The sequence below is a fragment of the Trematomus bernacchii genome, unplaced genomic scaffold (genome assembly GCF_902827165.1).
Source record: "Trematomus bernacchii unplaced genomic scaffold, fTreBer1.1, whole genome shotgun sequence".
In the NCBI taxonomy this organism is placed as follows: domain Eukaryota; kingdom Metazoa; phylum Chordata; class Actinopteri; order Perciformes; family Nototheniidae; genus Trematomus; species Trematomus bernacchii.
This window is the reverse complement of record NW_022987590.1, coordinates 106,369-131,640: the sequence shown is the minus strand read 5'-3', so window position 1 is coordinate 131,640 and position 25,272 is coordinate 106,369. Positions and strand designations below refer to the sequence as shown.

Below are 25,272 nucleotides of genomic sequence, written 5' to 3'. Positions count from 1 at the left end.
AGTGGCAGATTAGCTGTGAGTAATCTCTGATAAAAAACTGTATTTACAACGTTGCTAGTGCTAAACCTGAAGAGCTAAGACATTAGCATTTGAACAGGAGGTCGGAAAAGGGGTGGGACTACCTAAGGTGAATAGAAGCTTTCTTTCCCAGAATGCACCGCGGTTCTTTCCCAGTTGGAATACATTATTTTGAAAATCGTGAATGAAAAAGAAAAGCTAAATGTGTGTACATGAACACAAATCAATGCATTAAATTACCATTTCAGGAGCTAAAGGCTTTCCGTCTCCTCATATCTTCCTCTGTGTTTCAACCTCTTTTTCATCTCTCTGTCTCCCTGCCCTCCCCCTTTCTCTCCCTCCCTTTCTCTCTGCAGAGAGTCACGTCGAGGGGAGATAGTGGTGAAGAGAGGGGGACAGATGACGGGTGAGGGAAATGCATGAGAGGATGTGGAGTCAAATGTATAATGAGGCAGAGAGAGAGCTGTAGCGAGGAGAGACGGAGGGGAGGAAAAACTAAGAGCGGGAGATGTTTTCTCCCCCTTTCCTTTATCTCCCCCCTGTGTCACCCTGATTATATAAGGGCCACGTGCTAAAAATAAAGCCTGCAGTAACAACTGTGGATGTGGATGTGTGTGTGTGTGTGTGTGTGTGTGTGTGTGTGTGTGTGTGTGTGTGTGTGTGTGTGTGTGTGTGTGAATATGTTTGTGTGTGCATGAATGTTTGTGTCTCCTGCACATGCATGCCTGCACTTGATGCTCATATTAAAAAAAAAAAAAAACACACACACACACACACACACAGCTCAGAGCGCCGGGGTGCAGGTTCGCTGCGGTTGCCATGGCGACACAGCCTCCTTCAGATGGCGCTATGACTTCCTGGAGGGACAGAGGAGCCCCCCCCCCCCTCACTAACACACATACCATCACATCAACATTTTTCCTGCTCTCCTCCCTCAGGGTTTTAATCCTCTGATTGATGTTATTTGAGGTGTGTTTATTGCTATTGCAGAAAAGGCTAGTTATTTCTAATGATGGACAGTGACCCTGCACACTCCATGTCATAGTTGAGTCATTAAAATAAAATAAAATACCAGTTTTTCATGTTTTCTTTTAGTGCAACTTCTCTATCTGAGCTGCAAACGCGCTACAATGGCCCAGAACATTTCCATCAGGAGAAACGCGCTGCAGTTTCAGAAACGATGCGGATATAAAAACACAAATGTTCCAAAACACATGAAGAAACATCTTCACCAACTTGAGGAAACATGCGCTAAAAGCTGCATAAACCAAAACGCTGCAAATACAAAACGCTGCAAGAAGAACGGAGACCAGGGGACACTAAAGAGTGACGCACACAGCTGAGACCAGGGGACACTCAAAAGTGACGCACACAGCTGGGACGGAGCGCTTGGTGACGTTCAGGATTATAAAGCTGAACAACTGTCTCTGTCTCAGAGTTATTCTGTCTCATAACTGTAAGTGTTGGTCAGTATAAATGACTAGGTTAGCTACATTAGCTAGCTAGCTTACAGCAGATCTGCAGTAACATCAGAAGGAGTCATGTGATCAAATTGTTAAAATAAGCCCATAAAACATGTTAGGTAAGTTTCCAACAACAGAGACAGTTGTCCAGCTTTATAATCCTGAACGTCACCAATCACCGTCCCAGCTGTGTGCGTCACTTTTTAGTGTCCCCTGGTCTCCCAGCTGTGTGCGTCACTTTTTAGTGTCCCCTGATCACATCGAGTCCCATCAGGAGAAGCCTGGGGACCACGAGTGTGTGTGTGCATGTGTGTGTGTTCCTGAAAAACATGCAAGCTGTCCTGCTGACTGGAGGAGCTGAGTAGTGCAGGTGATGGATGATTCATTGAAACACTCACAAACACCAGTGTGTGCAATTCCCCAAAATACAGTCGCTGCTTTCCGCCTCACACACACACTCTCTCACACACTGCCTATATTTAAACACACACACTTTCACAGACTCCCTAGCAACAACTGCTGACATCCTGCAGCTCCACTGTGCTTAAAATAATGTCTAAATATATAAAAACCTCTAAATAACTCTCGTGACGTGGAGTCAGATTTGCTGTGGCTTTGTCTGCCACCTTATACAAATTATGTAGAGGAAAGAAACTAGGGGCTGCACGATTAGCAATAATTAACATTAACACATTTTGTGCTTCCTGCCATCTGGATATTAGAGTTGATATTGCAATTTAGATTACTTGTGCAGCTCTAATATGAAAATGCAAAAGGAAAAGTCTCTGAAAGATTATCACTTTATGGATCCCATATTGGAAAACTGTTTGGTTACAGCAGCATGTTCACAAGGCATTGCATATTAGTTAGAAATATATAATAAAAAAATTGAAATAGTGTTCAATATGTATTTATCAAACCTATATATAGAGTATAAAATACAAATTATACGAAATACAGAATCCTTTAGAAAATATTTGTATTTGTATTTATTTATACTGCACATATTCTTTATGTAAAAACAATTAAAATATGAATATTTATCAATAAATGAACTTTAAGGATTACCTACTCTTGCTGTACTGTATTATTATTAATTCAATTGTATTGACTTATTTTTTCTGTGAGCTCGTATTGACATCTTGCTGTCCTGTCCTGTGTATCTATTGCCTCACTTAATTACAAAAGTAATAATAATAACGTATTACTTATTTAAACAATAAAGTAAATTAAACAATGCTACCATAATAATATGATCGTATTAACCCTGATCAGTTGTGTCAGCAGCAGAGCGATGAGCTCCCGGTGAAATCAGCTCAGAGATGATCCACGTCAAACACAATTTCCACCGACGCACGCACGCACGCACGCACACACGTACGCACGCACGCATGCACGCACATCTCCAGTGCATAAACACACTCTGACGTTCACTGTCATCATTCCTCTGAGACCTCAGGACCCCCAGCCTGACCCCCACAGGGACATAGATCACTTTAAATATAGAGATCTGCAAGTCACAGAAATGTTGGACACTTAGCACCGATCAGCTCCTCGTTGCGTGTTCACAGTGTATCGTGTTTCCTCCGGTGGTGTGATGAATCCTCCACTGAGAACTCGTCCACATTTAGACGCTGTGTAACTTTATATATTTCAGGAATATGCTGAGTTTACCTCTTCAGCGCCTGGACTCGCTTACAAGCACATATAGGCGTTAGTGGACGAGGAAAAATAGATTCATGTGAGAATCCACGATTAATAAAATTGAGAATTCAGCTAGATATTGCAACAGTTATTCTGCACACCAACTCAAAATCGTGTGAAGAAATATTGTTTAGTTTGTTAAAAAATAACTAGTATAACATGTTATTTTTATAGGACGGATTTGATCAGGCTGTCCCACCACATCCAAAAATCTTCAACTGGTACAAAATGCTGCAGCCCGTCTACTAACAACAACAAGAAATAAGGACCACATCACTCCAATTTTAGCAGCTCTACACTGGCCCCCTGTGAAGTACAGAATTTATGTTAAAATACTTCTTCTTACTTACAAAGCGCTAAATGTTCAGGCACCATCGTACCTACTGTAAAAGATCGGTTAATTCCACTATTGATTCAACTTGTTATATTTTAACTGAGTCACTGAGAATTGAAAATCTTCTTTTTAGTAAAAAGTGATTGACGTCTTTGCGTCTTGGCTTTGCCCTTCTGGATTAAATGATTGCAATCAGTGAAAATACGTTTTTCAAATATAAAAACTATTTTATTTTATACAGACTCTGCCTCCCTGCCATCATTTACCACCTTCACGAGTGCACAGCAGACTCATTCTAAAATTAGCTCCGATATGTACTTCATCCATAATAACCCTAGAATCAAATTTTGCGACACTGAAATATGAACACTCCTAACAGACGTATGCTGATTGTAGCTGCGTCTAAATATTCACAACCTTCACACACGTATCCTGTTCTCACACACACATCATGTAACTGTAACCAGGGAGCTCACTCTGCAAAAATCCCCTTCATCTCCCGTCACTAATAAAAGCATCTACACACTTTACTACTTGTCCCAAAGTGACTTCTACAGACTGTTAAAGTAGAGATGTCACACAGTCTATAATGGATTACTAAAGGGCCTACTGTATAACATGCACAGGGGCCCAAAGTGACAGGGGCCCCCTGCACTATGTCACATGCACACATATCAACCAGGAAGACTGGAAAAATGAAAAAAGACTACAAAATGACTACAAAGAGACACAAAATGACTCATTTCAGAATAAAAATCATCACCAAAGACCGAAAATGACTTCAAAGAGACTCAACATGAAAAACAAAGAGACACAGAATGAATTCAAAGAGTAACAAAACAACTACAAAGAGACCCAAAATGACGTCAAAAGACTCAAAATGACTACTTAGAGACTCAAACTGACTTCCAAGACATACAAAACATCTACAAAGAGACCAAAAATGACCACAAAATGACTCAAAATGACTAGAATAAGAGTAAAAACCACAACAAAGAGACACTAAATGACTTCAAGGAGACTCAAAAAACATTCTCATAAACTTCTATATAATTCGAGGTAATAATTCAAGAGAGAAGTAATGACATTTTCTCATAGACTTCTATACAATCTGACGTCCAATACCTGGATATATTTCTTTTGTTTACTGAATATATTTGGGGTTTTGGACTAGTTACAGACAAAGGATCTTTAAAATAATCACATTTGAGCTTTTTCCCTAATATGGCTTGGCATTCCACACACACAGTTATTCAATTAAATTAGAAAATACAATCCAGATTAATCCATGATGATAATTAGCATGACCTGCAGCCGTAAAAACAACCTAAAATGAAATCCTGGCTGGAGTTTATGAGCACAATGAGCTGGTTTTGCTGCAGGAGATGAATGGTTGTGCAGATTAAAGCATCACTTTCAGCGCTGACATGAGATCCATCAGCTGAGTATTGTTGGGGTGGAAAACACCTGCACTAATCCAGCTCTGAATGATGTCCTCCATCCATTATACGATGATTAAATCGTTACCCCCCCCCCTCCCCCTGTACCTCAGTAACATCACGGTTATGAACCAGACATTCATCAAGCCACTGTCTCTGCTTTTTTTGGCAGGAAGTTGAAACCTGGGAGCATCCCTGCCAAGCTGCTTTAAATAGAGGTGCATGATGGGTAAAGAGGCAGTGACCCGTCAGGTGTCCGGTCACACGAAGTGCCAAAAACTAGGCAAAAAAACTCCTGCTGCAAATGTATTTCAGCCTTAAATAAAGTTGGCAATTATAGAGTGGTCCCTAAAAGCAGCATCTCCCTGGTCCAATGGGATTTCTCCATGGGATTTTGGATTATTGCAGATAATAATCTCTCTGTCAAACAAAGGTTTATGATAATAACATGTTTTGTTCAACAGGATAATCTCCACATATTAATAGCACTTTATGATTTCTGAAGTAAAAAGATAATATTGGGCTATAGAGGAACTACAGCACGGTCACATGACTTCACGTCATCACCGCTAAGCTAAACGCGGCTAATGTTGGGCTATAAAGGAACTACAGCACGGTCACATGACTTCACGTCACCACCGCTAAGCTAAAGGTGGCTAATGTTGGGCTATAAAGGAACTACAGCACGGTCACATGACTTCACGTCACCACTGCTAAGCTAAAGGTGGCTAATGTTGGGCTATAAAGGAACTACAGCACGGTCACATGACTTCACGTCACCACCGCTAAGCTAAACGCGGCTAATGTTGGGCTATAAAGGAACTACAGCACGGTCACATGACTTCACGTCACCACCGCTAAGCTAAAGGTGGCTAATGTTGGGCTGTAAAGGAACTACAGCACGGTCACGTGACTTCACGTCACCATCGCTAAGCTAAAGGTGGCTAATGTTGGGCTATAAAGGAACTACAGCACAGTCACATGACTTCACGTCACCACCGCTAAGCTAAAGGTGGCTAATGTTGGGCTATAAAGGAACTACAGCACGGTCACATGACTTCACGTCACCATCGCTAAGCTAAAGGTGGCTAATGTTGGGCTATAAAGGAACTACAGCACGGTCACATGACTTCACGTCACCACCGCTAAGCTAAAGGCGGCTAATGTTGGGCTATAAAGGAACTACAGCACGGTCACATGACTTCACGTCACCACCGCTAAGCTAAAGGTGGCTAATGTTGGGCTATAAAGGAACTAAAGCACGGTCACATGACTTCACGTCACCACCGCTAAGCTAAAGGTGGCTAATGTTGACTTAATGTAAATTGCAATAGGGTAGATGTAGAAATCTCGGAAGTATTAGCAGAAAATCTGTAGAAAATCTAACTTTATGCAAAGCTATTACCTCTGAAGGTGGCAAAATATAGCTTTTTCTTGCAATTTGGAAGAAGTAACGCTTAAAAACTAAAGTTGGGAGTTGCTTCTACTTTTTTTACTTTATTTCTGGTGATTTTTAGGAGGCAAATCAGCTATTTTGGTAAGAAACAGTTCAGCTGTTCCTCTGCCATCCTGCCTCCGACAGCAATTAAAGAGAGCAATCTCACTGTGGCGCCTGCTCAATACTCCACAAGGCTCTGCTTTGAAACTGTCACTACTCTGAGTGTGTCTGTGTCTGTGTGTGTGTGTGTGTGTGTGTGTGTGTGCGTGCGTGCGTGCGTGCGTGCGTGCGTGCGTGCGTGCGTGTGTCTGACAGAGACTGAGACAGACCAAGATCCGAAGAAAAAACCTCTAAAAGACACAAAGTCTGCAGAGACATGAAGGAGGAGATGAAGGAGAGTCTAGCGGACAGATTTCAGGCGGTTTGTTCGGCTTCAGGAGGACATGGCGTGGAAATGGAGTGTGTGTGTGCACTGCGAAAGGTGAATCACTATTTATGGACCGCCATTATCATTACATAAGGGCTCAATTATTCAAGCTTTCATATATTAGTCATAGGAAAAAGAGCTCTAGCTCACACAAGCAGAAAACGTCTGAGTTTCTTCTTCTGTGGCTGCAGAGTGCCGTCAGTGAGAGGTAAACACCAGGTGTGTGTGTGTGTGTGTGTGTGTGTGTGGTGTGTGTGTGTGTGTGTGTGTGTGTGTGTGTGTGTGTGTGTGTGTGTGTGTGTGTGTGTGTGTGTGTGTGTGTGTCTGTGTGTGTGTGTGTAGGGGGTCATATGTAAGGGGCAGGGCATTCAGTTCAGAGGTTGTTAAGGCTTGCAATTTGTTTTATAATGTAAAATGTGTGGTTTTAACCATGCTACAGCAACAGCCTCAAAAACACTAAAAACAACAAGTGCAAAAGAGTATTATGCAGAGCATTTACATAAGAACAGAGTAAAATCAGAGCGCTAACTCAAAAATAACAAAACAAACACCTAATACACACATTGGCTCCATTTTGCCTCTTTAAATATGCAATTAAAAGCAATTAATTTGATCAATGAATCAGAAGGTCCTGTTATCCAATAGATAGTTTCATCAATTAACAGCCTTAAAAATGATAAATTCACCCCGATTTGTTCTCTCCGATATCAGTCAATTTCCCTCAAAATATGATCATTTTAAAACCTCTTTTCCACCAATGCAACATTTCCCAAGTGACAACGATGTAAATCAATGCATAATAATGGATCAAAGTCACATTTTTAACCTCTATTGCAATAAAGGAACGTTGCATGTGAAAACACTGTACACATGCACGTGATGGGAAGCTGTCAGTGGAAGTTTTGAGAAGAAAAAACGATTTATTTCCGGCTTTTACTCCCAGAAATATTAAATCAGACTCCTGTTTCCGTTCCTGTGACACCGCTCAGCTTCAGACCTGCAGCTGGAGGCAGAACATCTACAGCTCCTTATCAAATCTCATTCCCAGCCACAATCCCTCATCAATCTGTATCTCCCCTCAGTCCTTCCTCTCTCTTCTCCAGCCTCCATGTTTGTTCCTTTCTCCCTCCTCCTCCTCCTCCTGCTTCTCCTGCTTCGCTGCATTCATCAGCAGCAACAGAAACTCTTTACTGCTCCTTATTGACATTCGGATGAAATGACAGGCAGCAGATTCCCATTAGCTTCAGGAGGACGAGCTGTAGCATGTTAAACCAGGAGCGCCTCACACACACTGACACACACTCACTGACACACACTCCTACACACACTCTGATGTTGTTCTGGAGGTTATCAGAATCAGATTTCATTTCTTTAATTAGTCCCTCCCTTAGGAAATGGATGCAGCAAAGAGACAATACTGATAAATACAAAATAAAACCGTATTTAGTAGAATAGGGCAAGCACTGAATTGTATTAATTTAATTGTATTTGTATTTAATTTGTATTTAATTTCAATTTGTACTTATCTATTTTATTGTGTTTTATGTCATGTTATGCTCCTAACCACGAACCAAGCTTTATTTCTGAAACAGTATTGAGCTCAAACTTTTCTCTCTCGCAGGGTTTACCACAAGGACATTACGTTACACATAGGGTGTTTCTCAATGTCGAGGAGGTTTGCTTGGGAGCACATGTACCTGTGGTGCAGTGGGTTGTACGTAGGTGTTTGGATCATGGGGTCACAGGTTCAAACCCCACTGCAGTCAGCATGTCGTTGTGTCCCTGGGCAAGACACTTCACCCCAAATTGCTCCTGCGGGGATTGCCCACAGTATTGAGTATGTAAGTCGCTTTGGATAAAAGCGTCTAACAAGTGACATGTCATGTAATGTACCTCCGAGTCAGTTGCTTCAGAAGCGAGGCAAGAATCCTTCCTAGCCTCGGAAAACGAAGAATGGTGGAACAGGCTAACAGGTGTGCAGGTGTGCGTCATATGCGAGGACCCGCCTTAAATGGAGCACGATTTCCGCAAAAGATTTGGAAATTGGTCCGTGCGCAAAGCATTGTGGGGATTTTAAGACCACGGAGTCTACACATGTGCAGCCTCGAAATTTCCCGCAACGAAGTACGCCGGCCTCGGTAGAATTCCAAGTATCCTGGACATTGGAACAGTCCTTCGGCAGGACTCGATTACGTAGTATCCTTGAAATAGTGGCTCGCAATTGAGAAACACTCTGGATCTGCTTGTTAGCACACATTACATTTCACTTGTTAGACGCTTTTATCCAAAGCGACTTACATACTCAATACTGTGGGCAATCCCCACAGGAGCAATTTGGGGTGAAGTGTCTCAGGGACACAACGACATGCTGACTGCAGTGGGACTCGAACTTGCTACCCCCTGATTCGAAGTTCAGCGCACTACCACTGAGCCACAGCCACACCAGTTTTTTTTTGTTTTTTTTAGAGATGTGGGTACGGAGGAAAAGAGAGAGGGTTTTGTTTTCTGACCCTTTGTGAGTTCGCCGACACACCGGGGACACGTATTTATTTATGTATAAAAGACATCAAAAAGTGCATTTTGCATAATACTGTAGGTCCCCTTTAAGTAAGGATTAGAAAAAATGTCCGCTCCGTCTTTATCTTTACGCCAAATCCCCTCGTCAGAGTCCGTTTAAACGAGGTCTGTTTAACTTTAAAAACAGCATCATTACGACTGCTAATTGTGACAGATCCACACGGAGCTAATTGCACAATTAACAGTTTTATAAATAGTGGCAAAGAGAATTAGAGCAGTTTTCAGAGGATGTGGAAAACTTCAAAGGATTTATTTTCACAACAAGAAAACAACACAACTGAACAACAAGACGTTTTAAATCTCAGGGGATTGAAAACTAGAGCGAGGAGGCGGGGGGGGGGAGCATGCCCTCCCAGCATGCATTTCTGCACTCTTTGATCTGCACATCTATAGGTCGCACAGAAATGCCGGTATTATTTGAGAGAAGTGACAGAACAATTGGTTTTTCTCACGTTTGATGCCTTAATAACAGCCGTGGAAACGCAACTGAATTTACATTAAAGAGGCCGTATTCTGCTTGTTGTGGTGTTCCCTCTCCTGTAGTGTGTTGTATACGTTTTAGTGCATGTAAATGGTCAGCAGAGGCTAAAATCCCTGTGTTCCCTCCAGAGGGAGTTTCTCTCCCACACACTTTGGAAACACACAGGATTGATACACCAGAGGTTTTTGGATTCCCTTGTGTTTATATTTATGTCCTTTGTGCTGGAAAGTGACTGCAAACACATTTTCTGGACTATTGGACTAAAGCCCTCTTGCTTTATTTCCCTTTCCCTCTGGTTTCCTGCCCCGGACGCTCTCTTCCCTCTCCGTCTGACTCTCCATCTTCTCCTCCCACATGTTTCCTGGTTGCATGCTGCAGAGCGCTGGATTTGGATGAAATCTAACATGACAGCTTCCACGGCGGTGGCAGGAAGGCACATGTATTTTTGGGAGTTTACATCTCGAGGACACCCTCTCACTTCCTCTGACACTGTCCGGAGGTTAGAGAGGCTTCTTTCTTTTCTTTTTTTACTTTCTATAAATACTGCTCTGCAGAAATAACCTGCACATGCATACTGCATGCGGGCCAGACTCAGGCGCTATCGTCACGTGTCAGCAGATTTTCCTGGTTAAATTTAACATTTCATGAGCGGGAAGGAATGACAAGAAGAGACAAAAAAAGAGGATGATGGCGTGTTACATCAAAAGGAACCAGATTTACAATTTAATATATTAAAATAAGTGTTTTAGAAGAAGCTTAACCACGCAAAATGTAGATTTCTACAAGAGCTGAGATCAAAGTGACTTTTCCAAGCTCATTCATCCGTTCTCATCCATTCTATGATTAAGCTATGCAGCTTATCTGTATGTGGGGTAACAAACTTCATTTTACAAAGTGTTGCTTCATCAAAATGTAGGCCTTTTTTTATTGCAAGAAACAGAAAAAATAGTAACTTTAGGCAAACCTTTCAACCTCTGTCTGAAACTTTGGGATTTTAACTTTTTGGGGAAATAATCGAATTGCGATTTTTCTGACAGATATTGCGATTCGATTTGCGATATTTGTTTTTAAGCGACCCAACGGAAGTTTATTGTAAATGCGGCCATATCTCCGGCTAGGAAGGTCGTATCAACGTGCTCCCGTCTCTAGCACCCCCGCAGCCCGAGCTACGAGTGGAAGAACTAAACTTACAGGAAACTTCCGTTGGGTTGCTTTAAAGTCAAGCTTCAGATTCAGACTCACCCTGTAATAGAAACATGTGATGGAGCATTACTAACCTGACTCAGATGCTTTGTTTCACCAAACCCTCTAGGAAAGCTCCATTGGAAGCCATTTGGAAAAGTATTTCAAAAATACTTGGCAGGTGATTGGATCAATCCGTCTATCATCTACTATCATGGGCCACTTCTGATTGGTTAACAATGACTGGTACATGTGGAGCACAGCACTTCTGATTGGTGTGGATGACTGACACACAAGAAAAAAAGCAGGCTTTGCGATTTGATAATTGCATCATTTAAAATCGCAATTTCGATTTAAAATCGATTAATCGTTCAGCCCTACTTTGCAGACCATTTACATGCACTGCAAGCTATAGAACACACTACAGCAGAATAGGGCTTCTTTAAACTTCAACTGTTCCCCAAAAAATGTTTAAGTTAATTGTAGTTTTACGGTGAGAAAACAAGTCACTTTGCTCAGACACAAAGATGTGTTTTGACTAAATTTAGTTTAAGACTATGCAGCCGAGACCATAAACAAAGACCTTACATTTCATTAATAAAAAGTGCAATTACCTATTCTTTATAATTTCTCCACGCCATGATAAATTATGGGTTTTTGTTTTAAAAATAAATAAAATAAATGTGCTTTTCTCTGTTAGATATCATTGGAAAATGGAATATCTAATAGAAAACTGTCATTTTAAAGTGTCGCTGTATGGCTATGAAAGCAAAGACATGAATTCATTGATTAATTGGACAAAATTTAAATATTATTCTGCAAGGAAAATACATCCCTACATCTGAACAGAGAATAGTTTGACAAATACTCTCAATTAGGAATCTTTAGGAGCATTAACAGAGGAGGAGTGTTCTATTATGCATCCTGTAACGTGAAATATAAACCAGATGAAACACCTCCGTCTTTCTGAGGGACGTCAGTTCAGAGTGCTTCATCCAAATCACATCTATTCAGAAATTAGAACGATGCAAATGAACAGAGAACAAGGAGAGGGAAATAGGCTCAGAGATAGGGAGAAGTACTCCGATATTGTACTTGAGTAAAAGTAGAAGTACTCAGATCTGGTACTTGAGTAAAAGTAGAAGTACTCAGATCTTGTACTTGAGTAAAAGTAGAAGTGCTCAGATCTGATACTTCAGTAAAAGTAGAAGTACTCAGATCTTGTACTTGAGTAAAAGTAGAAGTACCAGAGTGTAGGAATACTCTGTTACAGTAAAAGTCCTGCATTCAAAATGTTCCTCAAGTAAAAGTATAAAAGTATTATCATCAAAATATAGTTAAAGTAGCGACAGTAAAAGTAGTCATTGTGCAGATTGGTCCATTTCAGAATAATATATATGATATGTTTTATAATGATTGATCATGAAAGTGTTCTCAAAGCTGGTAAAGGTGCAGCTAGTTTGAATGACTTTGTATACTGCAGGGTAGCTTGTGAATTTACTCCAGGTGGAACTAAAGTCTGATTTAACACTTGATTATATTTCACATCATTCATCCAGATCTGTAAAGTAACTAAAGGTATTAAATACATGTATTGGAGGAAAAGTAGTAAGTACACAATGTACCTCTGAAGTACCTCAAAATTGTAATTAAGTACAATAATTGAGTACATACTTATAATATTTAAAACAATAAATGGATTAAAGGGAAATAAAGACTTTAACCCAGACCGTTTGGGGAATAAAAGAGACGGTAAACAACGACAGAAACATCCGAAGTCAACAAGAAGCACAACAGACGTCAAACCTCCAGAGACGTTGGAGACTCAAGAGAACAACGTAGAAACAGAGAAGTCTGAAACCGAGGAGGAGATCAAACCTCTGATGGGAGAGTTGTCTGGGTTTAGATTCTCTGAACAAAGGCTAACAACACATGAAACTAGGAGAGAGGCGTAAATATAAACCTAACAGGAGACAGAAATAATCCAGAGGGAATAAAACAAAGTGTGTGATCCCAAAGGAGAAAGAAAGAGACATCAGAAAATACAACGACAGGAATAGATATCTAACTACATATATAGATAAAAGTAAAGACTATAAGAGAAGAATGGCTGTTCTGCAGAACTCTTTATCTGAACCAGAATGTAATCATTTTTAATATTATATAAGATGTTAAAGTTAGAATCTGCCATTACATTTAAATGAATAAAACAAGCAAATATACATGAAATAAAAAAAATAAAAAAATTACTAATGTAAGAAGTTAAAGTAAGAATGTGCCATACAAAAATAAATTACATTCAATATATACAATTAAATAAATAACATTTCTAATAAAACATAAAAAGTCAAATGGAATACAAATATTTATATAAACATAAAAAAGAAAAGAAAAAAAAGAGCCATAACAATTCAAATAAATGTTAAAGTGGACCTATCATGCTATATTTGAATAATATAGTGTAGGGCCATACCTATATAAGGCATATTTATACTTTTTTTTTTTCAAAATACCAAACAGATCATGCATTTTAGCCATGCCTCATTTTGCTCAATTTGACAATTTCTAGCTCTGTTTTTGCAAGGGCAGATAAGGGCAGAACAGCACCACCTACAGGCCTGGCATATGTACTACAGCGTCTCCAGCGCTTTCGAACGGCAATGGCCGTGGCTGTCTCCTCCTGATTGGTGGAGTTGGCCCAATAGCCGTAGCGCCACCGTCCTGACGTCAGGACAGTGTTCAAATCTGGATCAGTTTTTATCAGATCCGTTGCAGCCCCTTTTTTAGAGATTTGGGTATGGAGGAAAATAGAGAGGGTTGTGTTTTCTGACACTTGGTGAGTTCCCTGGAACACCGGGGACACATATTCATGTATAAAAGACGTACAAAAGTGCATTGTGCATGATAGGTCCCCTTTAAATTAAGATCAAATAAAATGTCCAATAAAAGAGAAGAAAATAGAACACAACATAATTATATAAACATTAAAGGTGGGGTAAGTTTGAGAAACCAGCTCGAGATCGCTAGAATTTGAAAATACACAACCGAAAAAAATCTGCCACTTCCTTACAGAGCCCCTCCTCCAACACACACGAACGCGCACATGACCAATGAGGGCACGAGATAAGTTTGTGCACGAGATGGAAGGCTGACAGGCAGGTAGGCCATCCAGTTATTTTAGCCGGCAGGCTCAGATGATTGGTCGTGCAAAACTCAAAAGATTATTGAAATAAAACAGATATTCCTCGTTATATAAATAGGGATTATAATTACAAATAAAACACTAACAGATTAAGAGTTAGATTACTGTTTCCCTGCACTGAGATTCTGCTGCATTCACCATCTCACAAGTTCACAAAAACATCAGAAACTGCGTAAACAGATCAGGACGAGAGCCGAGAGACGAGGCTCAGCGAGATTCAAAGACTCCACGATAAGGCAATCTGCAGCAGACATCACGTCTAAAAATAGAAACCAAACATCATCGGAGAATTCCTGCTGCCGTGTGAAACTCCTCCGAGTTAACTTCATTTAGCTCTGAAACCCAAATCAGGCAATTTTTGAAAACAGCTGATGCACAGGAGGAAGAGGAGGAGGAAGAGGAGGAGGAGGAGCATGTGGAGGTAAAGGAGGAAGCACTGATGCATTCTGGCGCAGTTTCTGCTGCAGGAAGTCCCTGAGCTGCAGCGGCATGCATGTCCAGAAACAGAGAGGGGGAGGGGGGTCAGACCTGAGAGGAGAGAAAAATAACTGGAGGGAGATCACAGAGACACTTTTATTGTATTTATTTTACTTTATCTTATTTGAGTCTTATTTTAATGTTTTATTAAGTGAAGCAAAAAAAAAGGAAAGTCTTTTTTTAGTAAATTATTAATTTTTTTCAGAAAATTCAGATTCTAATCCCTTTTAAAAAATATTGCATGCATACATGTTTGACCTCAGTAAAAGCACAAAAGTAATCATCATCCAAATGCAATTAAAATACCAAAAGTAAAAGTACGTCTTGAGTTTAAAGTGGACCTATTATGCTCTATTGGAAACATATATTGTAGGGCCATACCTATACAAAACATGTCTGTGAAGTGTTTTGCTTAAAATACCAAACAGATCCCCCATTGTAGCCATGCCTCATACTGCTCAAACCCCTCTTTTCCAGCCCTGTTAGAGAAACGCGGATTTTGGAGGTGGAGCTAATGCCTGATCAGAATTCTACCGGAGATAAAGTTAAATTCTGCTGTGATAAAACGCCATCCTGTTCTAAACCACATCAAGGATTATTTCTGAAACAGTATGGAGCTCAAATGCTTTTTCTCTTGCAGGTTTATCACAAGGTGAGTTCTTTTTTTATTTCCTGCTTTTTAAACACGTGTGCTCTCCAGTACAGGTTAGCTCTGAGTGTTAGCGAGGCTTGCTAATGTAAACAAAGACCAGATTACGTCCAAAACACGTCAGGCATTGTTTCTGATAGCAACTTTCTGTGGGTCCGCCGCCGATTTGACGTTATATCGGCAGCAAATCTGTATCCGCTCGTTGTACCCCCGTTTTTAAAAGATTTGGGTACGGAGGAAAAGAGAGAGGGTTTTATTTTCTGACGCTGCGTGAGTTCCCCGACACACCGGGGACACGTATTTATGTATAAAAGATATCACAAAGTGCATTTTGCATGATAGGTCTGTTATAGGTATGATAGGTAAAATGTATACTTTTCCAACCTCTGACTCCTTTTCTTTGACTTTGACGCATTTGTCAACTCCACGCATCATATACAGATTAAAAACATCCAGTGTCACCTTCCAGAGTTTTCTTAAATGTTATTAACTGTATGACAGGGCAGTGTGTGAGGGGTCAAAGGTCAGAGAGGTCGCAGCTTTAATGTGAGTCAGCCTGACGGAGCAGAGATGGAGGAGACTGCAGAGAGAGGAGGAAGGGTTTTCTGTCTGAAGGATGGAGAGGTTACGAGACCTCTGAGTTAAAAAACTTCTCCTCCATCCCTTAGCCTCATCAAGTCTCTCCACACAGAGGGGAGTCTTTTACTCCTTCTATTACCCATATATTTATAATAGGGATGCTCCGATCGATCGGCCGCGGATCAATATCGGCCGATATTCACTCTGCCGATAGATCGGTACTCTCTATAAAAGCCGATCAGGAGAGCCGATCACATGACGTAAAATACATGACACTTTTCTCTGTGCGCGGCAAAACAAGCTCGCCAAAATGGCTTCACCGGTCTGGCAGTATTTTAAGGTGTCCGAAAAAGACAATAAAATAGCGGTATGCAACGTGTGTGAAGCAGAAATCCTGCAGCTCCACCCGCTGTGACGGACCGGTGAGCGGAGCAGAACACACACTAAGAGTTAGACCTAACACACTTAGCTATTTGATCTACCTCTGGAACAAGCTAAACTAGTTATACATATATTTATTCTTCACTGTCGGGTCACTCATTACTGGATCAGTGAGCTGCATGAGATACTGACGGGCTGTCAGGAGAGAGAGAGAGGGAGAGAGGGGGAGAGAGAGAGGGGGAGAGAGGAAAAGAGAGCGCTTCCGCTCATTTCTCCCGTGTTATTCTCCAAAGTTAATGTAAACTTGAATAATGTACTTCATTTGAATGTAATAATTATGTTGGTTGTTGTTTGTGGAAGCGCCAGTGAATGAGCCCCATTAACTGAGTTTTAAACATCACTTTAAATGGAAGATCCCCATAGGCCCCGCCCACTCGATCGGATCGGCGATCGGTATCGGCCGATTCTGATTCCGGCGATCGGCCCCAAAATTGGCGATCGGAGCATCCCTAATATATAAGGATCAAAAAACACCACAGTGGCTCCATAGATGATCAAATGTATAGTGAGAAGCTGAAACAAGAACAAACAAATAGTTTATATATTTGTTTTATTAAAATGATTTAAAAAAATGACAACACTCATTAACAAGGATATTAAATTGACAAAAAAGGCAGTCAATCCTCACTTTTGAGATAAAATCAACAAATATTTGAAAATGTTTGGCTTGATAAATGAGCTACTCAAATAATAATTCATCCAAACTCTTGTAGATTGATTTCCTGTCAGAGAAAGTCACAAACTGAAATCTGAGAAGAGGTGAAACAGCGCCAGTTGCTTTGAGGGACAGGGGCACTGTGGGGAAAAGTGGAAACATCTAGATTTAATACAGAAACAAGCAGAGACAGGATCCTCATTGGAAGTCGTTCATCCTGTCCTCTGCCTGCAGGACGCTCGGTGAAGCGTTTTTTTTATTTTGGACCGACGTCAAGCGCCATGAGCCAAAATCACACACTCTGATCTACATTTGGGAAAAAACACACTCTCATATGCTTTTCTATTATTGGTTCAGGCAGGAACAATAAGACGACGGCACGTTAGAAGCAGCTCGTGCAACCTTAGCTCCTCTCGCTGTATCGATTTCTAGTCGTAAAGCTGCTGCTCTGTGCACCAAATGCAACGTGCAAAATCTCTGGAGTAAAAGTATTTTGTCAACTGAGCACAAAAACAACTCACTTAACCAGCAACGTATTTAAAGTTTGCACGATAAATCAGTGTGTAAGAGCAGGTGTCACATTCTATACTTCAGAATTAAACTGGATTATAAAACAGTGAGATGTGTATTGGTGAACACATTAAATCTCAACAGTTACCGTCACCCTAACTCCATTAGGTGGAGAAACTTGGAATAGTTTGGGGAACTGGATATATGATCTGTAGTCAGATTTAAACACAAACACACATACACACACACACACACACACACTCACACACACACACTCACACACACACACACACACACACACACACACACACACTGAATCCTGTTATAAATAAGCTTTAACTTAATTGCATTCCCCAACTGGGAGGAACAAACATAGGGCCAGCATATTTATTGCCACTCAACCTGTGTGTGTGTGTGTGTGTGTGTGTGTGTGTGTGTGTGTGTGTGTGTGTGTGTGTGTGTGTGTGTGTGTGTGTGTGTGTGTGTGTGTGTGTGTGTGTGTGTGTGTGTGTGTGTGTGTGTGTGTGTGTGTGTGTGTGTGTGTGTGCGTGTGTGTGTGCGTCAAAAATACAAAGACATAAAATACAAATACATATTCCAGTTAATGAGAAAACAGAAAGTATGGGGCGGGCATGAATACTTATGTCAGTAAGGCCAGTACTTGAGTAAATGTACTTCAAAAATTGCATATTGGAGCAAGTTGCAGGAAAAAAAGTAAATGCATAATAAGAAAATGCTCAGTGGAATATCTGCTGTATATGAGAGGGGTGAGCTGTGCATTTAAAGATATAAATGAGAAGGGTTATATGAGGAGAAGGGGGGGTGGGGGTATCAGGGGAAAAGGGCATATTCTCCTCAGCATTAAGCCTCCTCCTGCCTCATGCTATTTATAAAAACATGCAGGTTTACGAGCAGCCGAGTCATGCTCACGCAGGCATGACCGCGGCTCTGATTCTGGTCACGCTGCTGTTTGTGAAGCCCGTTATCTTCCAGGTCTCTGAGGACGGAGATCCTCCAGCAGCTGCTCTCTCTCCGGGTCGCAGGAGGAAGAGAACCTGCGACCTTTAGATCAGAGGCCTGTACTACGAAGCTGGATTTTCGCTTAGCCGGCTAACTTCAGGGAAATCTCTGGCTTTCCGGTCCTACGACGCTGGTTCTCTTTTTAGCAGGCTAGATTTCCATGGTAACTTATGCTGAGCGGCAAACCTGCTCCGGAGCAGGTTAGGTGGCAGGCTAAGAGATCAACTCAGTGAAAGCACCGCCTGCTGACCAATCAGAGCTCCGTGTGCGGAGTTTAAAGCGATCAATTCATATTACAGGATAGAGGAAATACAGAAAAACTGTCGTTGCAGGAAAGACGGCCGACAAAAATCAACTGACTGTGTGAACGTGAAAATTAATAGAATATCCCCTCCCATCTTCAGAGCAATCTGACTATTATAATATTAGCGTTAAGAAAGCTTACTTAAATATCTGCCACGACATAAGTAACCGGATCAGAATAACATTAAGTACAGTCCGCGGCACTGTGACTGCAGACGTTGATGTGTCCCATTATCATTCATATCATATCACATCATAATGTATCATATATTTCCTTATTTGAGTCAGCTTCTTGAGCCGTATCTGGCCGTGCAACACTCACAGTGTCACATACTGTATGCAGAAGTATTATTTTAAGCAACACATTAAGTTGACGAAACACTCGAGTCAAATTCTCCTAATTAAAGTCAGATCCACTCGTGTCTTGGACGGGGCAGTGATATCATAAACCTGTTAATGTACGCATTCAAACACTTTTTCTTTTACCAGCTGTATTCACCTTGCAGGTGCAGCTATGTGGCTTTTATCCTGGATAAAGTGTTTAAGTCATGGATGTTTAAAGTTTAACTTCTTCATATTTGACTAATATTAAAGTTCACTTTTCATTCAGGAAGTATGACGCTGCGCTGTCAGTACGCTTGTCCGTGTTTGAGATTGGTCGAATGCTCCAAATACCACCCCTTTCATGTGAACGCGCACCTAACTAGATAGGACACGGCTGGCTTGAGCGATCCACTTGATAACCAGCGTCGTAGTACAGTTTAGCCAGAGCGCGTATGTTTTGGATTGGGCCAACCGGCTAACTCAAACATATCCAGGTTAAGTTGAACCAGCTTCGTAGTACAGGCCTCTGGACTATCTCAGAAGCTCACGCACTGTTTACCAGTGGTTAGCAACGTGAGGCTTGGAACTACAGCACGGTCACGTGACTTCACCTCGCTAAGCTAAAGGCGGCTAACGTTGGGTTATAAAGGAACAACAGCATGGTCACATGACTTCACGTCACCACCGCTAAGCTAAAGGTGGCTAATGTTGGGCTATAAAGGAACTACAGCACGGTCACATGACTTCACATCACCACCGCTAAGCTAAAGGTGGCTAATGTTGGGCTATAAAGGAACTACAGCACGGTCACATGACTTCACGTCACCACCGCTAAGCTAAAGGCGGCTAATGTTGGGCTATAAAGGAACTACAGCACGGTCACATGACTTCACGTCACCACCGCTAAGCTAAAGGCGGCTAATATTGGGCTACAAAGGAACTACAGCACGGTCACATGACTTCACGTCACCATCGCTAAGCTAAAGGTGGCTAATGTTGGGCTATAAAGGAACTACAGCAAGGTCACATGACTTCACGTCACCACCGCTAAGCTAAAGGCGGCTAATGTTGGGCTATAAAGGAACTACAGCACGGTCACATGACTTCACGTCACCACCGCTAAGCTAAAGGCGGCTAATGTTGGGCTATAAAGGAACTACAGCACGGTCACATGACTTCACGTCACCATCGCTAAGCTAAAGGCGGCTAATGGGTGCTTGATTGTTGCTCTGACAAAACAAGCTATTCAAAACGCGTCATATTGAGCTTTTTATGGTATTCTGTTGTTTTAAAAAATAATAATGAATGAGTCCAACAAATAATCAAGACATAGAAAAATAATCATTCTTACTTGCATCCCTGCTTCCACATCTACACTGAAGCTATAACCGCTGACTGAAGATCACAAAAAGGCGTTTTATTAAGTGTGGCCGTTTCCCTTACCTCAACTATTAGGAACCAGACTTTAACCCGAGAGTCATTGTATATATTGGACCTATTTACACACATTATAAAAGCTGGTGGTGCCATAACAAAGTTCATATCTGCTACCAATAAACTATTACCTTCCTCCTCTCATGCTGAGAACTACGGTCTGGATAAGACTTGGAGTGATGTATTCCAGAGCTCTAGATCAGGACTATAATACGTATCATCTCTGGTTGATAACAATGAGCCCAAAGGATGTCAAAGTGAATGCCTCGTAAAACAGGACGAAGGAGAAAAGACGGACTGAAGATTCTAATTGTCCTTAAAGACGTCAAAAAAGCTCCGGTTCTTTGGAAAGGGAGACATCATCCAGTCGTCACCAGAGGAAATGCTTCTCTTATTTCGACAAAATGCTAATAAAACACAACATTTCCCATTCACTATTTCAGTCAGAATATGAATGCAATGAAGGCAAATGTATTCTGTGCTATTTCATGTCGCAAGCGTTGAAAACGGCCCTGAGGAGGTCTTTGAAGGCAGCACGAGAATCATCTTAATTATGCCTTTTGGTGAATATTCCACACATTAATTCCCCTTTGTTTTGTGTATGGAAATGTCCTCATGAATCTTGCGTTTGGATGAAGCTGTCACTTCCCTCTGCTCTAATTCATCTCCATCCCAGATTAATTATGGACATTTCGGGAAATTTGTCAGGAGTTCTGTAACATTTCTGCAAAAGTCTCTGAAGATGGGAGGAAATGTTTTCATTAATGCTCCCTCGTGTTCGTGCATATCAACTATTCTCATTATTTTAACTGAATAATATTATGTAACGTTAATTTATAAAGAGCTGTTTTTTACTTAATTGATCAAAAGTTCTAAAAACAAGAAATCACAACCGTGTTCATATACTGAAATTGAACTGAGGGAATTATAAACAGAAATCAGAGAAAAATATATAATAATACTAATATAAAAATAAACTATAGAACATAATGTTTTAACCTGTTCCACTCTGAGCCTGTTTTTCAGGTCTCAGGCTCGAAAATGACATTCCCAGAACAAATGACCATATCTTCCCTTCTAAAAGGGTTAAATTAATAATCTTTTCTCAAAGTAATGATAAACCTGTGAGTTGGATGTAGAAGTGTCAGAATCAATATAAATGTTTTTTATTTTAAAGAAAATTCAGATTTTACATAGTAAAAAACTGTAAATTATAGTGTCCGTCCAAAAATTATTTTTTACAGATAGTGAAAACTACCCTTGGATGATGGGTTAGTAGACTAAAAGCTTTAGGAATCCAAAGTACAACATATAATAAGTACCCTGTATCAAGATTGATGCAAAACAAGTGAAATTTGACCTTTTTAGAGAGATTTAGCCAAAAACTGGGCCATCTGGGGTCATATGGGTGGATTTGACCTATCTCTGGCCCCCCTTGCTCGATCTGGTTGGTTGACATACCCTTGTGACCGTTAGAGCCAATAGAATCGAAGGAGGAGGCTCCCACCCAGACAGGTTGTAAAGAAAAAATGTTGCCGCTTCGCGTGTGGAAAGCGAAACTAAACTGGAGGAATGTCTCCTTCTGGAGTTTGGAAACTAAAACGCAGTTGTATTGCTTATGGATTATCAGAAATAATTTCAAAGAAGGCACAGACACATAGGATGAACCTATGGATTAACTGCAGCATCGTTTTTTTATCGTTTTAATGCCATTGAAGACCACTTTTGACCAAGGTGAGCCATATTTACATGTTTAGCTTCTTTGCTCCACATGTGATGATGTACGCTTTCGTTGATAGCGTCGCGAATGTTTATCACTGAGTGTTGAGGTGGGCACCGTTAGATTCAGTGTCTCCAGGACACCAAAAAAGAGTGTTTGGTTGTGCATCTAGGATAAGTAATAAGGGAGTTATGAGTGAGTTTAAGTGCCTTAGTAGGTCCCGTTTTTTCGATCGAGGCTAATCCAGAGGCTGAGTGCTAGCATTGTGGGGTTTTTTTGAAAAAAAAAATTAAAAAGATCAGTTAGCTGAGTTTCTTCCCGTTACATGGATATAACACATTCATAGTTTTATTCAATATTAAGATTCCTTAGACGTTGTTTCCTGCAAATGACGCGTTTATCCGCCCGGTACCGGGGGGAAGGCGTGAAACAGGTTAATTGTTAAAAAACATTTAAAAAAAATACTAATAAATAAAAAGAACGTGTGAAATCAGCAATTAGGTTGCAGAAATATTTCTAAAGTTGATGGGCTTTCTTTATTATTAATGTCATTGAAAAAGACCAAAAATACTGAAGACATTTGTGCATGAAATATTTACCAAATATAATCAATTTTCTTTCCAAATCCAGGTTTTTCGTTCACAAATCGAAGGTCATGTTTTATTTTATCATATGCAGGGTTTTTTTGTTACATGGATGTGCTGTGAAGCGATAATTATCCGACCATAAAGTCAGATTGTTCTGCAGCTCTCAGCATTTCAGGTTGTGCTGCACAGCAACACATCGAGCACAACGAGCAGATCGATGGAGCAGCAGCCTGAGAATAAAAGTCTCTCCACATGAAGCTCCTCTCACATGAATCAAACACAATCCCCAGGAGCTCAGCGGGCCCCAGGAGTCCCCTGATCACCCTGACTCTGGACACTCAGAGTCCTGCACCCCGGGGCCCAGAAACAGCCTGAGAGGCCCTGAGAAGCTCTGATCTATGGAGGGGGGAGGATGTCAGAGAGGCATGTCACTTTGATTCAACGCCTGCAGACCAACGTGTGAGATGCAAGCTGTGAAATAAACAAATCAATATTTCTGAGCGCTGCACACAGCCTCCCTCTCCTCCCAGAGGCCTGGATTACACGCATGGGACAAAAGGAAGTCATACAATACATGACTGTGATGCTGATTGTACTAAAGTACAGTATGTTAGGGCAACGCTGCCAAATATGCCCCAATCTGTTCTAGTGCGGTTTTGTGCACGGATGAAAAGGCTGCAGAACATTTACATAAAACATATCTGCTGCTCTGAGGTGCTTACTACCAAACTGAAGGCTCCAGAAGGAAATATATCTCCAGTTATGGCTGCACAATATATCGTTTCAGCATCAAAATTGCAATGTGTTCATGAACCATTCATTATAATCGCAGTACGGCAATGTCAAACATAACACTTTTACTTTTTGCTGCACGATACAAAAGGAGTTCCTTTCCCATAAATGGGGTGAAGCCTGCGAGCTAGTTCAGGCAGTCAACTCGAGCACTTATGCTGCATTCATACATAACGCCCCTTGCCACTCTACAACCAACCAAACAGAGTCTCCTTAATATGCCGCTCTATTTAACCTGCCAGATCTCTCTCTATGCATTGCTTGCTGCTGCTATCGCTGCAGCTACTTCCACGTCGCTGCTGCTTGCCTGCCCCACCACCACCCCAGCTTCCACCTGTAGGCTCGGGGGGTTAGTTATCTAATCATCACTCATCGTGCTATGTATATCTGTGGAGTGATGAGGCCCGAGCCTAGACGCCAAACTCAACTATATGCTGCTTCTAATAAACATGTTAAAGAAACACGTGAGTTGTCTGACTGAACTAATCTATGTGTAAAGTCTTTCTGAAATAAAGCGATGTATTCTGATTTAAGGCTTCTTAGTGACACAGAGTTTGTTACAACAGAGTGTCGTGCTTGCAAGTCTCTGCATGCGAAGAGAAACCATCAATTACTATAATTCCTTTAAATTCATCAAAACAACCACAAGGAAAGCGATAGTCAGTCGACAACACACAATCTGAAAACGAGCGTATAAAAGATGGGAAATACCCAAAAGGTTGCAAAAAGAAATGAAATGTCAGGAAATATTTTGGACACAAAAGAAGAACGATGTCCAAAAATACGATGTGACCAAAACAGATCCATATTCGTCATCTTGTGAAAATGGACTGTTTTTTTCACATTGCATGCAATATACAGTATATCGCAATAAAAAACATCTTTCATTATGACACAGTCTAACCTAGTATTCTGACATGTACTGATAATACCGTGCCATAGTCGGAAGTAATTGCAAGTAAAAGGAGAAAGATTGCAAAAAACGAAGATTTGGTTGCAAAAAGAACACAACTTCAGTAAATATTGCCATGTATTATAACACAGTTTAACCTGAAAGACTGTCATATACTGATAATAAAGTTTGCCTGTTGAAGTATTCTGTCTCCTTTTGTCATACTGCTCTTATTCTTCCATGCTGCTCTCCTTCAATGGAACCAGACACCACACAGAAAAGATAAAGAAGCAGCAAAGATCTGACGTTCAAACAAAACAGAAGCAGCAGGGATCAGAGAGGCGAGGAGGTGTAAACTTAAGGACTTCCTGTTTTCACAGTCGTGTGACGGATCCCAGAGTTGAATCCCCCATAGCATCACACACACACACACATACACACACACATACACACCTGAGCGAAACTCTCTTGACACGGGGATGTAAAGAGCAGATGAGAGGGTACGCCGTCTCAGCGTGTCAAGAAAGAAGCGTTTTGTATTCACAGTGATGAGTGCAAACAGCACATGAAAAGGTAACCGGAGTACGATCTAAATTAAATGATGTCAAGAGGCAAAGAAGACGA

The 25,272-nt window shown here is 41.0% G+C and overlaps 1 protein-coding gene across 2 annotated transcripts in view; it reads right to left on the bottom strand.

Moving 5' to 3' along the window:
• Positions 1-25,272, bottom strand: part of slc8a3 (solute carrier family 8 member 3) — a 109,690-nt gene that overhangs the window by 67,403 nt on the left and 17,015 nt on the right. The gene's annotated exons all lie outside the window — the stretch shown is intronic.